Raw genomic sequence first — 21,851 nt, forward strand, 5'->3', positions numbered from 1 at the left:
GTAAGTGCTAAGAAGGAAAGAACAGGATCTCTGGGAGAAAAACAAGGCAGTGGCTACTGTCCTTTGAGTGATAAGGAATGGCTTTTCTAATAAGGTAACATTTAGACTAACTCGTAAAAGTATCACAGGGATCCAGACTTGAAAAAGAGGAAGGAGAGGATTTGCAGGCAGGAGGAAGAACATGTTAAAAAGATCCTAAATTGAGAACGAGCTTAGTGCATTTCAGGACCTGAGAGAAGGCCAGCGTGCCTGCATGAGTGACTGAGTGAGTGAAAACTATTTGGAGAGTTAGGCAGAGGCTGGATCTGATGCATCCTTTCTATGCCATGTTTGGAGTTTGGCTTCTATTCTAAGTGCCATTGAAGCCCTTTAAAGGTTTCAAGCAAGGGAGTGATGTGATCTGATTTACCTCTTAAATTTACTTTCTGGCTGCTGAATGGAGCATGGATTGAGGGGGCTCATATTTGGCACTACAGAGAATAAAGGTCTACTGCAGAAGTCCAGGTAAAGAGTCATATCTATATTTGGGTGGTGGTGGTAGATTCTGAAAGAAAAGGACAGGTTTGAAATATGTTTTGGAAGCAGCATTAAGTGGTGAGTAGCACATGAGACTTGATAGATGATGTAGAGTCAGGTCTAAAGAGTGGTACCCAGATTTCTGGCTTGAACAAGAGGGTGAATGGTTCCACTTGAAGTGCACACAAAGTAAAATGCTTGTTGCCACAACATCTGATATATGTTGTAAGTTCAATACATGTCAGCTCTAAAAAGGTAACTGATAACATGTACCTTAAGGAACCAATCCTTCTTACTCACTTTGCTTTAGGTGCGTGTAGCACAGTAGCTTAGAAACTTGCTATTCAAAATGAGGTCAAAAAACAGCAGCATCAGCATCACCTGGAAATGTGTGACAACCTCAGAGTCTCAGGTCCTTTCCCAGATGTAATGGACTAGAGTCTGTACTTTTAAAAGGTGCTCAGTTGATTCTTTTAACACTCAATTTTGAGAAGTACTGGTCAAGTGTAGGCAACAGGAAACTATGGTCTGCAGGCCAAACCTGACCCACTGTCTGTGTTTGTAAGCACCGTTACTGGCACGTAGCCATTCATGGCTACTTTTGTGCTGCAGTGGCAGATGTGAGTGGTCATGACAGAGGCTCTATGACCTGCAAAAACTGCAATATTACTATCTGGCTTTTTCTGGAAAAAGTTTTCCAAGCCTGGTCTAGTGCATAGATTCTGATGCAATGTGGATTTTAATACCAGCTCTTTTGTTTACCAGATGTATGTTATTCAACAATTTATGTAAATAATCTGTGCCTTCGTTTCATTTCTAAAATGAGGCTAATCACACTCACCTTGTAAGATGGCTCTTGTAAAGGACAGATAATACAACTCTGGAGATTGTCTGGCATGTGTAAAATACTCAATAAATACTAGCTCTTGTTATTTTCACTCGATATACAATTTAGCTTATTCATCAGAATATGTAATATTTAATGGTGAAAGAGGCCTTAATGAAACATTAAGTTGAAAAGCCAGCCAGTGGTTTATCATAAAGACAATGCTTCTGAGAGATTTGATGTGATTTTTAATGTAGCTCTTGGGTGGGAGCAGAATGTGGAGCAGCAATGATGAAGCTCCAAATTTTCAAGTCCTCTTGATCTCTGGACAAGATAGTTTTCTAGATCAAGTGTCAGCAGACTATAGCCTATGAGCTAATGCAGCTTGTTGCCTGTTTTTTGTGGCTGTCAAGCTGAAAATGGTCTTTACATTTTTAAATGGTTGTGAAACAAAACAAAATAACAAAGACTAGATGAGAGTGACCAGTTATGGCCCACAAAGCCTAAAATATTTACTATCTGGCCCTTTACAGAAGACATTTGCCAACTCCTGTCCTAAAGTTTATGTTTTATATTTTAAATTTACTGGATTAAAGAATAAGCACAGAATTAAAAACCCAAGTTTTTTCTGTGAGTCTGTCTTTTTTTGGGAGTTACTCCGTTTATGAAATTTGATTTGCTTTCCTTTGTCTACATATGACATAGTCTGAAAGTCAGTCTCCTTTTTAAGATTCATTGTCTTTTTCGTGGTAGCATTCCGCTTGCCAAATACCTGTGTCTCTGTTTCAGACAGTACCACTTCTTTTAATCACTGCTGTAGAGAGCTAATCCACAGCTAGTAAGTCACTTTTCTATTATGAAAATTTTTTGCCTAGGGAAGGCCAGCAGGTTTTAAAATGGCACTCCTAGTTTTCATTACTTAACTGGTCCTATCTTGGAATTTACCAAAATCTAGAAAGGATTCCTAAAGCAAATTTTCAGGAGACTCTAGAGAAGGCAGGCAGGCAAAATTGAAGGAAGGAAGGAGAAAGCGGTTGCCACTTTAAGACTGCTTCCTTACTGCTTCAGCTGGGTCTCCCCCAAAGCCATCTACTTTCACACCGACCTCTTTTTCAGTCTCTCAGAGTTTCAGGTTCAATTCAGATAAGGCTCACACAAAGACAGTCTGCTTTAGTCTCAGACGACTAGGTAAAAGCTGTTTTGACAATAAATGAATCCTCGGTCTTTTCCAGGATACCCACAGGCCTTTAACTGTAGGTCTGCGGTGGCTCACTCGCACACCAGGTAGTGTCTTTCTTCTTACAGTGTGTGGTTCGTAGCTCATTTGAGGCCACGCTCTTATCAGTAAAGTTAGGCATATGCTAATTTCCTGAATTAGTTTTCTTGAACAAGTATCTGCAAATTTGGAAAGAATACCTCATAAAGAATCTTATGTTTTCTAAGATTAACTTTTGATAAATACCGTGTAAACTATCTAGAATTCTTGAACAGTATCCCAAATATCTCAATAATTGACAGCATTTGGCAAATAGGTCTAAGGTTTCCAAATGGTATTCTAATCAAATGTATAGGAAGCTTATTTAGAAAAATTCTCCTCTGTTTTTTTTTACAAATTGCCTAATGTAACACATAAAATAATACACATACCATTTTGGCCCAAAGTATGATAGTAGTAAAATACAGGGGAGGGAGACTTTGGCTTATGAGCAAGAACTAGAATTGCATTGTCTAACACAGTGGCCACTAGCCATCTGTGGTTATGGAGCACTTGAATGTAGCTAGTTAAACCGAGGAACTAAATTTTTAACATTAATGAAATGTAATTAATTTAGATTTTAGTTTAAATGGGGACTCAAGTATTGAAAGAAATTTAAGTAGGTTTGCAACAACTCAGGTATAAGAACCTATTTTTCAGCTGTGAATTTTATGAAATTGAAACACAAATGACATATTTTTGAAAATATTAACTGTTCAAATTGAAATGGGCTAGGAGTTAAAAATATACAATAGAATTAAAAAGCCTAGTGCAAAAGAAAAGAATGTAAAATACCTTATTAAAACTTTATGTTGATTTTCATTTTGAAAGCATTATTTTGGGTATGTTGAGTTAAATAAGATATATTTTTAAAATTTCACTTTTTCTTTACTTTTTTAAATGTGGTTACTAAAAAGTTTAAAATGCCTTTATGTAGGCTTGTGTATTTCTACTAGACAGCACTTACCTATAGTAATTCAAAATGGAAGAGTGGCTTTCAGAGGTAGTTTTTAAGTTATTTGCTCGGAACCTGAGCCAGCTGAATTCTCAAGTCTGTCTCAAACCTACCTCAGTCATTCAGCTAATCATTCATTCATTCATTCATTCATTCTTTTAGCATGCATTTATCAGTCATCTGTTGTGTGTCACACACTTGGCTAAGTATTGGCTCCTGACATCAAGATGGAAGTGAAAACTAATTTAATATAAATAATAAGTATTATAATTGGTGTAAGGCATAGCTCATTTTATTGGGCTTTTTTTTAATTGTGCTTTGCAAATATTGTGTTTTTTACAAAGTGAATGTTTGTGGCAAGCCAGCATTGTCAGATGAATTTTTTTAGTGATGAAGAATTTTTTTATGTATGTACATTGTTTTTTTTAAGACATAGTGGTATTGCCCTCTTACTAGACTACAGTCTAGTATAAACATAACTTGTACATGTCTTGGGAGACAGAAGAATTTATGTGACTAGCTTTATTGCGATATTTGCTTTGCTGTAGTGGTCTGGAGCTGAACCTGCAGTATCTCTGAGGTCTGCCTACATATAAACCATAGTGTTAAGAATGTCAGAGAAGGGAGGGATAAATTAGGTGTTTGGGATTAACAGATACACACTACTATATATAAAACAGATAACCAACAAGGACCTACTGTATAGCATTCAGTTTCTTGTAATAAGCTATAATGGAAAAGAATCTGAAAATATATGTATAGATGTATGTATGTATATGTATAACTGAATTGCTTTGATGTATACCTACAACTAAGATTGTAAATCAGCTATACTTCAATAAAAATACAGTTAAAGAAAGAACGTTAGAGAAGGAGCACCAGAGTCTCCTTGAGGAATTGTCACTTGAGCTCATACTTGTTGGGTAAGTAGGAGTTTTACAGATGTAAAGGAAGGAGGAGGGAATGCTTGAAAGAAAGAAAAGCAAATGTGAGTATGGTAGGCGAGAAATACCGTTGGAACCTTTGTGGAACTGAATGCCCAGTGTTGCTGTTACATAGACAGCAGAAGGGCAGATGAAGCTGGATAAGGAGAAAAGAATTGAATCCCAAAGGGTCTTACACACCATTTAAAGGACTTCAGATTTTACTTTGTAGGCAACAGAGTCATTGACAAACCTGAAAATGATTTTTATATATAAATTCAGTTATAAAAATTGTGTTTCAGAAAGATCATTATATTAATTCTGAGGAGAATAAAGAAGTGCTTTTGACTAAAGGTGGAGAGTTTGGGAAGTGATCGCAGCGGTCCTGGCAGGAAATAAGCTAAGCAAGGGTGGATAGCTGCTGAGGGACTGAGGGGATGCTAGATAGTTCAGGGTTCCCGCTTGGGGAGGCGGGCACATGCCAGAGCCCTTTTCCAGGGAACATGAGGGAGAAAGAGATTTGGAGGAATAATAGTTCAGTTTGGGCAACTGTGATTGAATTACCTGTGGGATGTCCGGGTAGAAAAGTCTGCTAAATCATTCTTTGTTATCAAATAAACCAAATAAAAATGTAGAGGAAAACATGAATAACTTTACAACTTTAACCATCAGAAGAAAAAAATACAATATGATTTTAGCCCAAAATGAATGATCTTAAAAGTATACTGTGTACTTTGTCTTGCTTTGTAATCAGGGAAATTTAAGTGAAGATTTAATCTAATTAATGTTCTGTGAAAGAAACTGCAGAGAAAGCTAGTCACATAATAAGAAATGATTCGCAGCACCCTAAATGAGCAATATTAGGGCAATGGTCAAGTAAACAGCAGCATGTAACTTCTTTGGAACATTACGTAGGCATAGAAATTAGATTTTGGAGACTAATCAGTAAAATATTCATGATATGATGACAAGTAAAAAAGCAGGATACAAAAACTGTGTAAATAGAACAATCCTAATTTTGCCAAAAATATATGTACCTAATTATAGAGACGTATGGGTGAAAACTCTCTCTAGGGAGTAGGATTATAGGTAATTTTGATTATCCCCTTGCTTTGCTTTTAGTAAATGTTTTACACTGAAAATTCATCAAAGACACCAGAGAATGAATCGTTCATACAGAAGAAGTACTCAGTTTCACTGAATTAAAAAAAATTATATTATGGAGTTACAGGTAAAAAGAAAACTGAAATCCATTCAACAAACTCATTTTAGATGTGAATATGGCATACTCTCACTTCCTGTCACTATTATCTAGGAAGTAGAAAAGCTCACTTATTTATCCAAATTAATATATATGCTATTTGCAAATTATAGGCTTGCTACCAAAAATCAATGAAACCTTTTAATTTACCATTCAAACTAGCACAATTTTAAGAATGAAAGGGTCACTAATAATTATTCTGGGGCAACAGGTACAAATCTGGACATATAGTCACACATTCACTTAGATTAAAATTTAAGGCCTCATATTGTGAGTCAAGTGTTGACCTTTAGTATTATTTCATTCCTTTTTTTTTAAGGATAAACATTTAAGGGATAATGTATGACTGAGCTAAATCACACAGTGGCATGTATAACCATCTCTTTTTGCCAATAATTTGCTTGCTCATTAGACTGCAAAATTCAGATTTGAATGTAATTAATTCATTCTTGATGGGCTGATACAATGGAGGGAGAAAGTAAAAGGGTAAAACTCCATCTCAAAAATGATTTATGTAAATCAACTATAATTCAGTAAAGAAGATATTAAATCAATAAAAAATGATTTGTATTATTTAAGCTTTTCTGGAGTTTATAAAGTTCCATTTGAAACTGACAGGCAGCATGTAGTAAATTATACTCTGACTTTCTAACATATTTTATCTTCTGGTTGATCTCCTAAACACCAAGTGGAAAATTTTTTAAAGAAAATCATTCACAAATGTTAATATCTGATGCCCTCCAGTTGTGTTACAGATGACATAAAGTTTCACAAGAATTAATATGACTAAATAGAAATTCATAAAGTCATTTAAATAGTTAAGGTTTGTACCAACTTCCATAATTATTGAAAAAAAAGGTCTGGATGGGGAAAGCATCTTCAAAAACAAATGTGTATAGTAAATGCTAGAGAATGCATAAAAAGATCATGTCTCCTCTTTGTTAATTAACACTGTTATAAAGAGATGACAAAAGAAAGAAAACCCCAGCAATCTATAAAATCATACACTTAAATTTATGCACAATACTTTTGAGTTTTGAATAGAACCAAAATCATAGGCTTATTAACGGCTTTCATAGTTATATGCAACTAATAATATATTAAATGCATTTTATGATTTGCCTTTACAAAAGTATCTTGAAAATTATGGCAAATAAGCTTATTAAATTTACTTTTAATTTTAGGATAAAGTTTTGGTGGTACTGGGACTAATATGGATGGAAACTATTGTTTATTTATCTTCTGTGCTATACCACTAAGGGAGGCAGAAACTCAAAAACCTTATTTTTGTTAAACGTCACAGAAGTAGGAGGGTCAGCTTTACATATGAGAAACCTGAAAATTAAAGTATTTAGTATTATTACTAAGCATTAAAACTAAATATTTCAAACCTAAGTTATACATGAACTTAAAAAAAAAGCATTAGATAGAAGGAGCATGAAGCTGGTGGACTAGGAAGATCCTGATCTCACCTCCTCCCATGGGCACAGCAAAATTACAACTACTTACAGGCAACTATCTATGAGAATGACCTGAAAACTAGCAGAAAAGATTTTCCAAAACCAAAAATATAAAGAAGGAGCCATGATGAGACAGGTAGGAGAGGGAAGATGCATTATAGGCAAGACCCACATCCCAAGTTGCCAACCCACAAACAGGGAATATCACAATTGCAGAGGTCCTCATCAAGGAGTCAGGGATTTGAGCTCCACATCTGGCTCCCCTGCCTGGGGGTCCTGCACCAGGAAGATGAGCTTCCAACATCTGGCTTTGAAAACCAGCAGACTTATGATTGGGAGAGCCAGGGGACTACAGTAAACAGAGACTCCACTCTTTTTTTAAAAAAATTAAAGTGTGGTTGACTTACAGTATTATTTTAGTTTCAGGTGTACAACATAATGATTCAATGTTTTATAGATTATACTCCACAAAAAAGTTATTATAAAATATTGGCTGTATTCCCTGTGCTGTACATTACATTCTTGTAACTTATTTATTATATACCTAATAGTTGTACCTCTTAATTCCCTTCACCTATCTTGCCCACCCTTCTCCCTCTGAAAACCACTGTTTGTTCTCTGAATGTGTATGTAGACTCTGCTCTTAAAGGGCATGTGAAAAATCTTGCATGCTTTCAGTTCCAGCACAGAAGCAGTTTCCTAAAGACATCACCAAAAAAGTACTAGAACTAATAAATAAATTCAGTAAAGTTGCAGGATACAAAATTAATATACAGAAGTCTGTTGCATTTCTATACACTAATAAAAAACTATCAAGAAGAGAAATTAAGAAAACAATATAATTTACAATTACATCAAAATAATAAAATACCTAGGAATAAATCTCACCAAGGAGGTAAAAGATCTGTATTCTTAAAACTGTAAGACACTGATGAAAGAAATTGAAGAGATATAACTAATGGAAAATATACTGTGCTCAAGGACTGAAATAATTAAGATTGTTAGAATGACTATACTCCCCAAAGGCAGTCTACAGATTCAGTGCAATCCCTATCGAATACCAAAGGCATTTTCCACAGAACTAGAGCACACAGTTCTACAATTTATATAGAACCACAAAAGAACTTGAGTAGCCACAGAAGTCTTGAGGAAGAACAACAAAACTGCAGGTATCACAGTGCCTGGTTTCAAACTATGCTACAGGGCTACAGTAATAAAAACAGTATGGTACTAGCACAAAACAAACATAAAGATCAATAGAACAGAATGAGAGCTCAAAATGAATCCACATTTATATAGGTAATTAATCTAGGACAAAGGAAGCAGGAATATATAGTGGGGAAAAGACAACCTATCCAATAAATGGTGCTGAGAAAGTTAGACAGCTACATGCAAAAGAATCAAACTGGATTACTCTCTCACACCATGCACAAGAATAAATAAAAAATGGATTAGAGACTTAAATGTAAGACCTGAAACCGTAAAACTCCTAGAAGAAAATCTAGGCAGCACGTTCTTTGACATTGGTCTTAGCGATATATTTTCAGATCTGTCTCCTCAGGTAAGGAACACAGAAGCAAAAATAAACAAATGGGACTATATCAAACTAAAAATACCCTTTTTCACAGTGAAGGAAATCGTCAACAAAATGAAAGAAAGCCTACTGAAAGGGATGAAGCTATCTGCAAATAGTATATCCAGTAAGGGGTTAATATCCGAAGCATACAAAGAACTCATGCAACTCAACATCAAAAAACTGAACCCAATTTAAAAATAGGCAGAGGACCTTAATAGACTTTTTTTCCAAGAAAACCTACAGATGGCACATGAAAAGATGCTCAACATCACTAATCATTAGGGAAATGCAAGTCAAAACCACAATGAGATACCACCTCACACTTGTCAAAATGGCTCTCATTAAAAGGACAACAAATAACACGTGTTGGCAAGGATATGGAGAAGAGGAAACCCTTGTGCACTGTTGGTGGGAATGTAAATCAGCGCAGCCCCCTTGGAAAAAAAATATGGAGGTTCCTCTAAAAATTAAAAGTAGAAATGGCATACAATTCAACAATTTCATTTTAGGGTATTTATCCAAAGAAAACAAAAACACTAATTCAAAAAGACATATGCACCCTGGTGTTTATAGCAGCCTTATTTACAATAACCAAGATTTGGAAGCAACCCAGGTGTCCATCCATAGATGAATGGATAAGGATACACACATACACACATACAGATATATAAATTAAAAATATATATACACACAGTGGAATATTACTCAGCCATAAAGAAAAACGAAATCTTACCATTTGCAATAACATGAGTGGCTTTACAGGGTTTCATGCTAAGTGAATAACTGGATAAAGAAATACAAGTATCATATAATATCACTTATATGTGGAATCTAGAAGACAAACCAAACCAAACAAAAACAGACTCATAGATAACAGAGAATAAACAGGTGGTTGCCAGAGGGGAGGGAGGTCGTGGGTTGGGCATAATAGGTGCAAGGGATTAAGAGGTTCAAACTTCCAGTTATAAAATACATAAGCCACAGGTATATAATATGTAGGATAAGAATATGGTCAATAATAGCATAATAACTGTATGGGGACAGAAGTTTTCTAGACTTATCATGGTGATCATTTCATAATGTGTGTAAATGCCAAGTCACTATGTTTTATACCTGACACTAACTTAATATTGTACATCAACTATATTTAAATAAAAAGCATTAGATTGTGAATTATATTATAGTATGCATAAGTAAATTTGTAGAATAAACATAACTCATTTTAAAGTGTTTTATGGGTCCATGTATCCCTAATCTCTATAAAGATCACCATGAAGTTAAAAATTTAAAATAATTTTGTCATTGTAACCATAGAAATAAGTTTGTAGTAGCTTTGGAAATAACATTATTCTACCTATTTTGATAATGATCCTGACTCAAAACCCCTATGAAGAATTAAACAGATTTAAACACATCAAGACATGAAAAGCAATTTTGGGTTCTTTTATAATTTGTTAATGTAGTTTAATTTTTTAAAGTTGCACTGGGATGTTAACAGAGAGAAGGTTCATGTGACTGGATGTCACGGGGCGCCTGGAAAAGAGGGGCAGCTTCGGGGAGGGCAGAGAGAGGACACGTAGATTTGAATTCACATTTTGCCCTAAAGCGTTTTCTGACTTCAAATGAACAGCTGATCTTTGGCGGCCTCATTCCTTCCTGTAGATGATGTCTGAATTCCCACCTCCATAGAGTCTAAAGTTCTAAGGAAGGAACTTACAAATGAAAATGATAACCAGGCACATTGTGAAGTCCCTGAAGGCGATAATGACGGTAGTGATGATGTTCTAATGCCCTCTAAGGTTCACCCAAGCTTTCAACGTGTAATATTCTATGGTTTGTTTCCGGATTTGTTACGAGATGTTACTAGTACTTAGTAAGCTAGTCTGTGATTCTATCCACTAGAGGACAGTAGTAAATGTGCACAAACATATTAAAAAAAGTCTTAGTGTGACTAACTCACTGCAGTAAAAATCTATCTTGCAGAAAGATGCTATCCAAAGAAACACATGAATAAAATAAACTTAGAGTCAGTATTTTGAATAAAGCCACAAGCATTAGAGGGTTGTAGAAATTCCTGATCTAGTAAATATTTAAATACCATTTAATGGGCAATTTCTCTAAGACTAGCTCCTCTGTAGGAAGTCAGCTGTGTTGAGAGTGAAAGGCCACTGAAGTCATCATTAGACATGCAGCTGTGCCTGCACTGGCAGTGAGGTGAGCCGTGGACAGCCCAGGGCTGCTCCCAGCCCAGGGGCGGCCTTGAATCTCTTAGGGGTGCACTGCATACCTTTTGTGTCTCTACAGCCCAGCCCAGCACGTTGTGTGCAGTAAATGCCTGATCAAAGCTTTTTCGTGAACCCTAGCCATCCGTTGAACTTGATTCCCTGTTTTGCTACTTCTCAGCTTTTTGATTTTTGGCAGATCACTTAACTTCTCTGATTCTGTTGGTGTTGCTTTTGTGGATTCAGGAATTTCTGAGGATCCTGTAACAACCTAAATTATGGATTTAGTAATCTCACTTTTCCTTACTGCCCTTCCCTGCCTGAGAACAAGTCAGGCCTTTGATTATACTTTATAACACATTTTCATGCCAGATTACTTCTTTTTTGGATACAAAGTTTCTGCATAGGAAAGTAGTTCAGTGGTAGGTAGGTTGCTTAAATGTATACCTATGAGCAAATGTCTTCTTAGTCTTTCTGAGATTCACATTCTTAAATAGCAAATGGGGATGCTATCTTACAGTGTTGCTAAAGATTAAAGTGAGACACGGTATTTAAAGCATCTGGCACGAGGGTAAACTTCTAGTAAGTAATGGTTCTGTATTCTTCTCTCTGACAGTTCTAATAGTTTGTGGCCGTGTTATCTTCTTTTCATTTATAGGAAGGAATTTATAGAGAATCCTGTTAAAATAGACTGGTTTTAGTGTATGGTGGATAATATGATGTCCTTTCTAATATAATTACTAAATATAGAAATGCTTTAATATCATTAAGACATAGACAAACTAAAAAGTCATTACAGTCGAATTCTAAATTTTCTAAAATAACTGGAATAAATTATGTGCTCTGTGTATTGACCAAATTTGATAAAAATATTTTTATTGGTGAATCTGTAATTAAAAAATAAATGTTCTGAGTTTTTAATTATATGTGACTGAAACAAACTCTTCACTTTATAACATACTTAGTCACCCTGTAATTTCCTGAACATTTAAATGTTCATTTTGTTGGAATTAGCATGTATTGTCATCTTTATTCCCAATGTGATGAGATGAAAACAACTCCAGTGTCTGAATCATTTATCCATTAGTGACAGTGAAATGAACCTGTAGCTGAAATGGAATTAAGAAATTAAATGTTTTAATTCCAACAAAGGCAAAATGACAGATTAGTTTTGGAATGCCTGTTGACAAGGCATGGATACAATGCCTGTGACCAATATAGACACGGACGTGACATTTTATTATTTTCTGACTTTATAAGTAAATGGAGTGTGAGTAAATTCCAGTTCCTCTTTCTCCATTATGAGAAATGCAGAGGTATCTGGACAACTGGGGCTTCCTCTTCCTGCTGAGTGCCTCCTTTCTGTAGGAATCAAACAGCACCGACAGGCATGGAAAGGTCCACAAAAGAAGGCACTCACTCAAAGCACGGAATCACAGAGATCTTTTTCCCTTCACCCCAGAGTTGCTGTGTGTTTCTAGGCTGGCTGTCGCCCTCACTTTTATTCAAGGTTTTTGCTCAAGAATGGGTTCTTTTTGAATGTAAATGACTGTAAAACTTTTTTAAGGAAATGTCTTTTGGAGTAAATGCAGTCACACCGTAATAGGGGACACAGACTGTTTGACTCGAGCCAAAGAAAAGAACTTCCGTAGATGCTCTTATGTAAACCAGGTGGGTAAACAGAGCACCTCACACCAAGCCTACAAACTTTTGAGGGTCTTAAAATACAAACTAGATGGGGAAAAACCAAGATATGAATGCTTAAGTGAGGAATAGAATCTTTCCTGCAGGAGGCTTATCAGCAAGAACCTCTAAAAGAGAAGACACGATTTCTCTCTTGATGATTCCCTGATACTTCCAGAGCCAAATATTTGATAGCCTGGTCAACGGGTACGTCACAGTTACGCCCTGTCCACATTTTACAGCTTTATCCTTGTCACTAGCAGTGCCCTCCATAGCCACATTCCATTCCCACCAGCACTCACCATTTCCAACACCTCCTTCTCTGAGCCTTTGTTTGGCTGCTTTCTCTGCCAGGAATATCTTTCCTCCACTTCTGGTGAACTTTGACTCAACCCTCAAGACTAGCTCAAATGTCAGTTCTGAAATCAGTAGTTTTCTGGGACTTACTTCTCCCTATCCCCAAGCAGGATTAAGTTCTTCCCTCCTCTGTACTCCTATACATTACTCCTGTACACATTGCCTTACTATAAAAATACATATGGTATCACCAGTGCCATTAGTTTTATACCTTCTTACATATGTTTGTTCATTCCCTCTACTTGCCAGTGAGTTCTTTGCTTACCCACCCTCACAATCCAGGGCCTGGAATATAGTAACCATTAATTGAGTACTCTCAGCATAATTGTTAAAACCCATACCATTCATTTGCACAGAAGTCTAAAGTCTTCACGAGCAAATGAAATAGTTTCTACCAATCTGTATTTATAAAAGGAGAGAGGACCGTATCACCTTTGCATATATTTGTTCTTTGAGTATTTGTTTGTTTACTGATCAATCATTAAGGTACTTTTAACGTATCAAAATTGAGTTTATTGAACTTTGCAAAATGATAAATTCATTCATTTCCTTCTATTTCCCAAGCTAATTGGTGCGTTTGTTTTATTTTAAACTCCCTCTTAAAGAGAGGTTTGTACACATAGACAGTGTGCTGGCTATTAAGCGTTTCTTAGATTTAGGTTCAAGACACCCAGCTTGTGGGCAGTCACTGGAGATGCACAAGGGTCCAACAGAAACACACAAGTCAAATTTAATGCAAGTCTGCCTTTTATTGGTAGATCATAGATTCATATGAGTTATAAAGTGGTATAATTTAATGTTAGAAAATATACCATTTTTTTCCCTTCATAATTAGAATGACTTGGAAGTGGAGCAGGTTGGGGAATATTTAGAAGAGAAGAGATAGGGAAGATAAGCTTGTTGAGAGAACGTCATCTTGGCCAGATGGTTAGATGTGGGAATTAGTATCAGAAGAAAATCCCATCCAACAAGTATGTATAGACATTGGCAACGGGATCCTAGAAACAACTAACTAACATTGAGGATTAACTAACATATTAAATTAACACTAAAAAGCCTGAAAGATGGTTGAGATTTTGACATCCACCTCAGAGAAGATGCTCTATTCTTGCAAAAGAGGTGTCAATCTTTATAGGTGAAGTGGTTTATCCCTTAGGTTCCATGGGAGTGCCTGCCCTGACTGGGACGGGCCTCTTCAGTCATTCATTATTTTAGGAACAGGAGTTACCACATGAAGGACTGAGTTGGAGCTGTGGAGAGTGGGCATTTCGGCTAGAAGGGACAGCCAGAACAAAGTCTCATGAGGCTCGGTAAGTGGTCCAGTGTCCTGGAAAGCAGTCCTAGAATGCGGCTTAGTTGAGATGAGTCTGGAGAGGCATAAAGGGCCAAGCCCCAGGGGCTTGATTTGCCACATAATGGTGAAGGGATTTGGGGGATAGCCCTGTAGTGACTTGGCTTTTCAACACAGTCTGCTGTGCAGGGAGGTGGAATGGTTAGGGATATGAGCTTTCTTCTCCAAAAAAAGTTAGAGGGTTATTTTCTGGGTTTCTCTAGGTGTTAGAATTTGACAAAGAGATAATCATCTGAAAGTATTTTATCTCTGTTCTCATAGAATGTTGATAAATGTATATATATCACAGTGTTTCAGGTCTCCCAGTTTGAGAATACCACAAAGCGCTTTCTGGCAATTGTAAGGGGCTGTGCCACGTATGCAGTAAGAGGGTGTGGTTTGTAGGGCACGTGGAGCTATTTCCAAGAAATAAGATTCTGCCCAACAGGTTTAGACACAAAGTCTTAGCTGCACAAATAGCTAAATACACTTGGTTATGACAGGCACAAAGAGTCATTTTGAACCAGTGAGGACACCAACTTCAGTGTAGAAAAAGCTGAGAGTCAGTTTTAGCCATTTGGCAGTTTCATCTATGAAATGCACCTCAAACTGGGTAGAATGCTAGCTTTCCTTGGCCTTGGTGTTAAGTCAAAGGAGAGAATGTGGGATAACGCTTCTTGCAGTAGCTCTCATTAAAACTTCTGTAATGCTGGGTTTCTCCTGAAATAATGAGTTTAACTACATTTGCTCACCAAAGCCCCCTTCACCAAAAAAAAAAAAAAAAAAAAAAAATCTTACGAGGATCGAAACTGTAAGTGGTACAAACAGCAAAAGCAAGATGTTTTAAATTCATAAATCTATTATCTGGATATAACTCCCATTGTCCCTCATTCAGTTCTTAAAACAGTAAAGACATAAATGTAGATCCTCAATTTTTTTCTTTCCTGCCTACCTCCTGCCTACACACACACGTGCGCGCGCACACACACACACACACACACAGGCAAATATGCATACACAAGGGTAGGGAAAAATAGTCCTCTCAGAAATATTTCTGATGGCACAACATAAAGGGAGTGCCTTTGGCTTTTAGACAAACATACCTTTTCTAGATTATAGATTCTCCCCAGACAGGTTTAGACACAAAAACTCAGCCGCTAACTGATTGCAGCAGGTAAAATGAAGTGTCTGAATGTGTTATCTTGGTGTTTCAGAATTCTTAACTTAGGTGTATATATATATATAAAATAAATGCATAAAGTATGCATAAAAATATATAAAACTTATTGGGTGTGAAAGAAATTTCAATACCAAAAAATTATAGGAAAGCATTAAATAATCACATTGGAAAATTTATTTTAAGAATATAGTAATTAATAAGGTGTGTTTCTCATATTTAGTGTATATACATACACAAAGGGAAAAGCTTGATATGGCTGATTTGGACACCACTCCCTTGCTCTGAAAAAGTGAGTCTTTGTAACCATGGACATAGCCTTTGTTTTTCATCCAGAGGGGAAAAATGAAGAGATGCTCAACTAACTACAAGGGACTTAAAAGTATTTTTATTTAAACTTCAGTTTATTGGTAATCATTATTCCTTAACTCACCTGTGGCAACAATCAGTGTTGCTAGCTCAGCTGCCAACCCCAGGTTTCTCTGCTCACTTTACGGCCCCATCCTTGCTTGTGATAGATGATGTGTTGGATTGACCGGTGGGTAAGTGGTCCATTGCCACATTGAGGGAGAACTTGCTAACTCTACAGAAATTATAAACCTGGAACAAGAGGAGAAACAATAGTGGTTACTGGGTCCAGGCCCTATAAAGTACTTATTCATCTCCCCTGCCTTTCTTTGGAGAAAGTTCCTGTCTTACATTTCAGGCCATGTGGTTTGGATGGAGCTTTCCTTACCCTCAGCTTCAGGGATGAATTTTGAGTTGGTTAAGCCAGTTGGCATTTCACATCCCTTTGACTAGAGGAATTGATTTGGGGGTTTTCTTGTGACTTTACTTGGGTTATAAGCAGGGCCAATACTTTTGCTTCTCTGTTAGCAGAGGAAAGTTCTATTTTCTGTACCTGAAGCTGAAGAAGTACGGATCCTGAGGCTACAATAGCCGTCAAGAGACCAAGAGGGGAAAGGTTACTTCAAAGTGAAGACAATGCATTTTAAAAAGAGCCAAGTTCAGAGATTTAGAGAGTCAGACCTTGGTAACTTCATCAGAGTCTATTACTTAAGGTCCACCTAAAGCCAGCCTTACTCTGGGACTTCTCATTACAGGACTCAATAGATTCCTTCTATGTTTAGGCCAGTTTGGCTATGTTTTAAATTACTTGTTATGGAAAGAATCCTGTCTAATATAGCATATCACCTTATCATTGAAACACCAGCTTGGACTTTTACTTTCTTGACTGTGACTCCTTTAGAAGGATGACAGCAAGCAAAATCATGCCCTGACAGCTGTCAGTGACATGAAAGACTGGTATCTCATCTTTATTGATGTGTATGTTTATACAGGTATGTGTGCAAGTGTGTGTATCTATGTGTGTGCATATATATATATATATAAAGTCATATGTTGAAACAAAGTTCTTTTTAGTGAATTAGTAAGTGTCTTACTGGTTAAGCAACAGGATATTGGGTTTACTAATTTTGCATCCAGCAACCCATAAAGCACGCAAATACAACCACGTGGTTCGAAAGAAGAAAATAAGCCATAAGAAGGTCTGGATTCAGTATCTTAGGGGTTTAGTAACGTTAGGAGAGGAAGGCCATGCTGACTAATCGAGACCCCTCTAGTGGCCATAAACAGGTACCCACAGGGAATCAAAATCATATTTTCTCATCTGTACCGCTCCAACATCTTGCTTCCTTTCACACCCTGCAAGTGAAGTTGTCTCCTTGTGTCTAAGTAAGTTCGAATACAGTTGGATGATGAAGAACCACAGCCCATAGGCAAGCAGCAGCCATGTGTATTGGATTGTAGTCTGAAAGCTGACAGGCTTAAAGTGGCTCACAGTATACCAGCAGAGAGATGAGGTCAGCGATTTACTATGTAATGTTCAATGGCACTATGAAAAATCTACTAAGGAAATGTGACACCTCGTTAAGTCCTAGCAGCAGAGGCTGGGATATGCTTGAAGGTAGAGCCAAGAGGGATTTTGATACATGACAATGAAGGATGGAAGACAAAGGAGACAGGAGTTGTTACAAGGTTTTTGACCTGAGTAATGCAAGTTTGAAGAGGTTATTTCTTGAAATGTTAAGACTGTATGTGGAGTGAGTTTGGGAAGAGTTAGATGAATCTGGAATTCAGAGAGATCCTGAATCAGAGGTCAGTTTTGGAGACACGAGTTTAAAGCCATGAGACTGAATGCATAGTGGCAAATAGATAAATTCCATTTCTATTTTAAGCAATCTGCCAGACTAAATATCCAGAAAAATTCCTTCTGGTGTAGAACACCTAAAATGCTAGATAAAATATAGTAAACTTTAAATAAATAAGTCTGAACTCTAATAAAACAATCAGAAGCCAGACAAAAAATAAAAAACGATTGCCAAATCCAGAGTTTGTTTTAACCTGAGGGTATCTGTCAGTTCCTGAGGACTCAGAGCCTGGCTTTTAACTGGCCATGCATGTTTAGCCCCTAAAATATGATGGACAGATCAGAGATACTTGAAAAAAGAGAAAACTTGAAATAACTTCATTAGAGAGTACCTTAGGATAAGTCAACCTACCACTCGAAAGGAAATAGTCATAGAGTTGGCACTGGGTGGAGGCATGGACTTATGTTAGGGGACAGAATTGAAACTACCTGTGTGGCCCACAGAACCCACAGTCTGAACATTAAGTTTCTAACATAGCCTGGGTTGTTGGTGACTTCAGGGATAAAGCAAAAAGCAAAAGCAATTCCTCTCTGAAGGAGGTGATTTAGTTACTCACCTGTGTAAAATGTTTATTTTTCTTTGGCTGTTTCCTCCTCTCCCACTTTTGTCAGGAAATTCTTTCCCTTGCCTCTCTGGTCCTTTATCCTATTTCATTTTGATTCTGTTATCAGCGGTGTTCCTTCTTTAGCAATCCATCTGGGGAGAGAACCGTAGCGGGTCAGTTTTCAGAGGTCACAGAAACTAGGCTGCTCCAGGCCCTTACTGCCCCACAAAAAGCTCTTACATCAGCTTGCCACCTAAGTGGGGAAAACCCATCAAAGCTTTAGCAGCAGTTCCCGAACTGACCCACTGCACTTCCTGATGAATTCCTGTTGGCTGTTCAATAGTTATTCTGTTCTTATACACGAGGTTGCTTCTCATTGCTTCCTTCTGCATAGTATGTGGGTCTTAGGGCTGTTGGTGGGTTGTCCCTACTCATATTTTTGACTTCATGAGGATACCTTGTCTCCTAGTTATTGTTTTGCTATCAGTTTTCTCTGTTTTTATAGGGGGACTTGGGGTGACTTAGAAACTGTGCCTACCACTACTACTATCTTCTGGAATCCCCATAATAGAATCTTTGTAAAAAGGAAGTAGAACAAGTAGAACAGAGTCAGATTTTATAAACATATGCGAACATATACACACACATATACACAATATATGCAAATATATGTGAATATACATATACAAAAGACCAAGACAGTCCTTAGAATAATGGCACATGAGGAAAGAGCAAGCAGAAATGGCTAAATAGTAAAATGCCTTACTGGCAATAATAATAATAATGTGCAATAGTCAGACCAGCCTCAGGAATAATTGTCGACAGTCCTGCATCTTCTTTGGTGCTGAGACCTCCTAGTTCTGTGGTCAGCCTCCTCTCCTGGCTTGCCACACCCAGCATCCCAGTAACCTATGTTTTGTGCCTGTCTGTGGCCTGTCAACACCTGTTTTCTGATCCTTCTTTCTTATTCAACCATAATTCAATGTTAAGATTGTTAACTAGTATTTTTGGAAAGAACACAAGACTAAGTGGAAATCTCAATTTAGCCATTAATTGGCTGGATCAGCTTTGACAAATCAGTTTATCTCTGTTCTATAGATAATTGTATGTAATTAGAGATAAATTATAATAAAAATGAAGAAAAGATAGAATCCAAACCTTGTAATCCGTTAATAAAAAGATAAGAGAGAAACACATACACATAGAATAGAGGTATGAGAGACAAGTGACCCATTCATCTCATGTTCTTTTTCATCCCAGATTTGGGTCAGTATCTATAGCACTTCCTTCCCCAGCCAAGGACGAGCTTCCCCAGGGGTTTACACTAGGAATGTGGTAGCAGCCTCCTCCGCCCTGTGCCTTTGCCTTGGTTTCCTGGTTTCTGCTCTCAAGTCTCCTACTGAACATGATCTCACTCTGCAGGAATTCTGCCCAATTCCCATTTCCCACCTTGCTCCCCAGGCTTGACGCCAGCATGGGTCCAGCATTCTTGGTTCCCACTTGCCCGGGAAGACAGAGCCAACAGGGAGACTGATGTGTGGCTTGAATCTTTTTTAGAAGTTACATTAAGTTAAATTTATTAAAATTATGTGATGAACTGGCATGTGTCCTAGAAAGACACAGTGTTCAAAAATACCACATTCAAACATGACCATATCTTATAAAGGGAATAAAGTCTAGGTCAAAATGTTAAATTATTTTTAAAAAGCTGTCCCATGGTGGAAAATAAAGACATTGTGAAAGATGAGCTTCAAAGTTATTTCCAATTTTGAAAACATTTAATTCTAGTATTTCTCACAAAGATACCTTAACAGAGGAATCCCATGAGGCAGGTTAATTAATTGAGATATGTATTTTTTTGGTTCTTGTTGTTGAAGAAGATATAGGAGAATAAAAGATCTTTTCCCAGTGTCTGGCCAGCTTTCCCTGTGTCTTCCAGGCGTCTGCAGCTTCATTGCTTCAGGAGTTCTTCAAAAGACTTTGTTTTAGTCCTGAGACCTGGAGCTGTAGTAGACAGAGCAGTGGTCAGAACCCTAACTTGTTTGCGGGTGTACCCCACATGCCCCCAGATTCCCCCAGCTCCTCATCTTGCTTTATTCCCTACCTCACTCTCAAGGCTTAATTTAGCGCCTTAAATATGCCAGCTGCTGTCTTGCTTCCCTCATCTGTGATGCTCTTACGTGGCCGTCTTCTTCCCTGTGAGACAGGCGTCTCTGCCGACCCTGTCAAAATAGGGTTCCTGAGTCCCCTTCTACCGTATCTTGCTTAGCTACTTGTTTTTTTTTTTTTTATAGAATTTACCACCTCATCAATTATTTTATATGTCTGTGGATTTGCTTTTGGTCTGTCTGCTTTAGTGGGGACGCTTCATCATGTAATGTCCATCATGAAAGGGATCGTGTCTGTTATTCTTAACAATCTGTGCCCAGTGCCCAGTGCCCAGCACAGTTCCTGGAGTACCACAGGCTTTCAGATATTTGATAAGTATTAATGCAAATGAAAAAAAAAAGTGAATGAATAGAACACTTGGGCAAAACTTTGCAGAGGACTAGTCTACAACATTTGAAAGTGGGCACTGGAGTCAAAAAGTAAGTGTTGTTCAACAAGAATAATGTCTCAAAATTCAAGCCACATAATTGAAGCTACTCAGAAAACATAAAGCAGATTGGAGCTAGCTAGAAAAGCAAACCATATGATTAGAAAGAACCTGAGGACTGTTACTTAATAGGGAAACAGACCTTTCAGTCAGATAACTCGATCAAGTTACTTGGTTAAGTAAACATAAGTTGAAAAAATATGACATGCTATTTAGAGTAAATTTTATTTCTTAAGAGGTTAATAACAGTATGAAAAGCTAAAGCCTGAAAAATAAGATAGAAATAAAAATTACTGGGATGTGTCACAGTAAAAGAGACACTGAAGGAAGGGTATAAAAATTCATTTCTGGTGAAGAATTTAAAATGTGCTGTGTGGAATGCCTGCAAAAAAAAAAAATCATGGCTGCAAGCACTAAAAATGTGATTATAATGAGTAATGGAAATTTTGCTTAAAATAATATGAGAAGTTAATTACTCAAGTAATTAATTTGAGTAGAAATTAGAAGCTAATGACTTCTAGTATAATTCTCTAGTTCAGATATCAACAAAATAATTGAAAAATATTCCACGACCATAGCACATATATCAGACCATAAACCTGATAATATATGTTTTATTCAAATATAAGAATCAGTTGTCCAAGTTCTGGCAAAATGGATTAATGATGTGGGTGGTACAATCTCAAAGGTCAGGAGAACTAAGGAGGACAGGAGTGAGAGATGGAATGTCATATATTGGCTTTAGGGTTGTCACATTGGTTAATTCTTCCTCATAGGAGCAGTTTATTCTCTGGAAACAGACAGACAGACAGACAGTAGGAAAGGGCAACCAAACAACAAAACAACTAAAATTCTTAGTGATGGGAGTCTGAATCCAGCTCGTCTTTAATCCATCAGTTCCTTGACTTTCAGCTAATTCCCCGTGTCATTAAACAATAGAGAAATAAAGCCCAGAAATCT

General features: G+C 37.1%; 1 long non-coding RNA gene across 1 annotated transcript; it reads right to left on the reverse strand.

Moving 5' to 3' along the window:
• Positions 1–15,922: 15,922 nt before the first annotated feature.
• On the reverse strand, positions 15,923–20,705 carry LOC141578125 (uncharacterized). The gene is made up of 3 exons (XR_012508064.1): positions 20,102–20,705; positions 18,308–18,447; positions 15,923–16,141 (listed from the first exon to the last, which is right to left on the reverse strand). It is a non-coding gene; the product is annotated as an uncharacterized LOC141578125 (long non-coding RNA).
• Between the last annotated feature and the right edge of the window lie 1,146 nt (positions 20,706–21,851).

The sequence above is a fragment of the Camelus bactrianus genome, chromosome 1, assembly GCF_048773025.1.
Source record: "Camelus bactrianus isolate YW-2024 breed Bactrian camel chromosome 1, ASM4877302v1, whole genome shotgun sequence".
Taxonomy (NCBI): Eukaryota; Metazoa; Chordata; class Mammalia; order Artiodactyla; family Camelidae; genus Camelus; species Camelus bactrianus.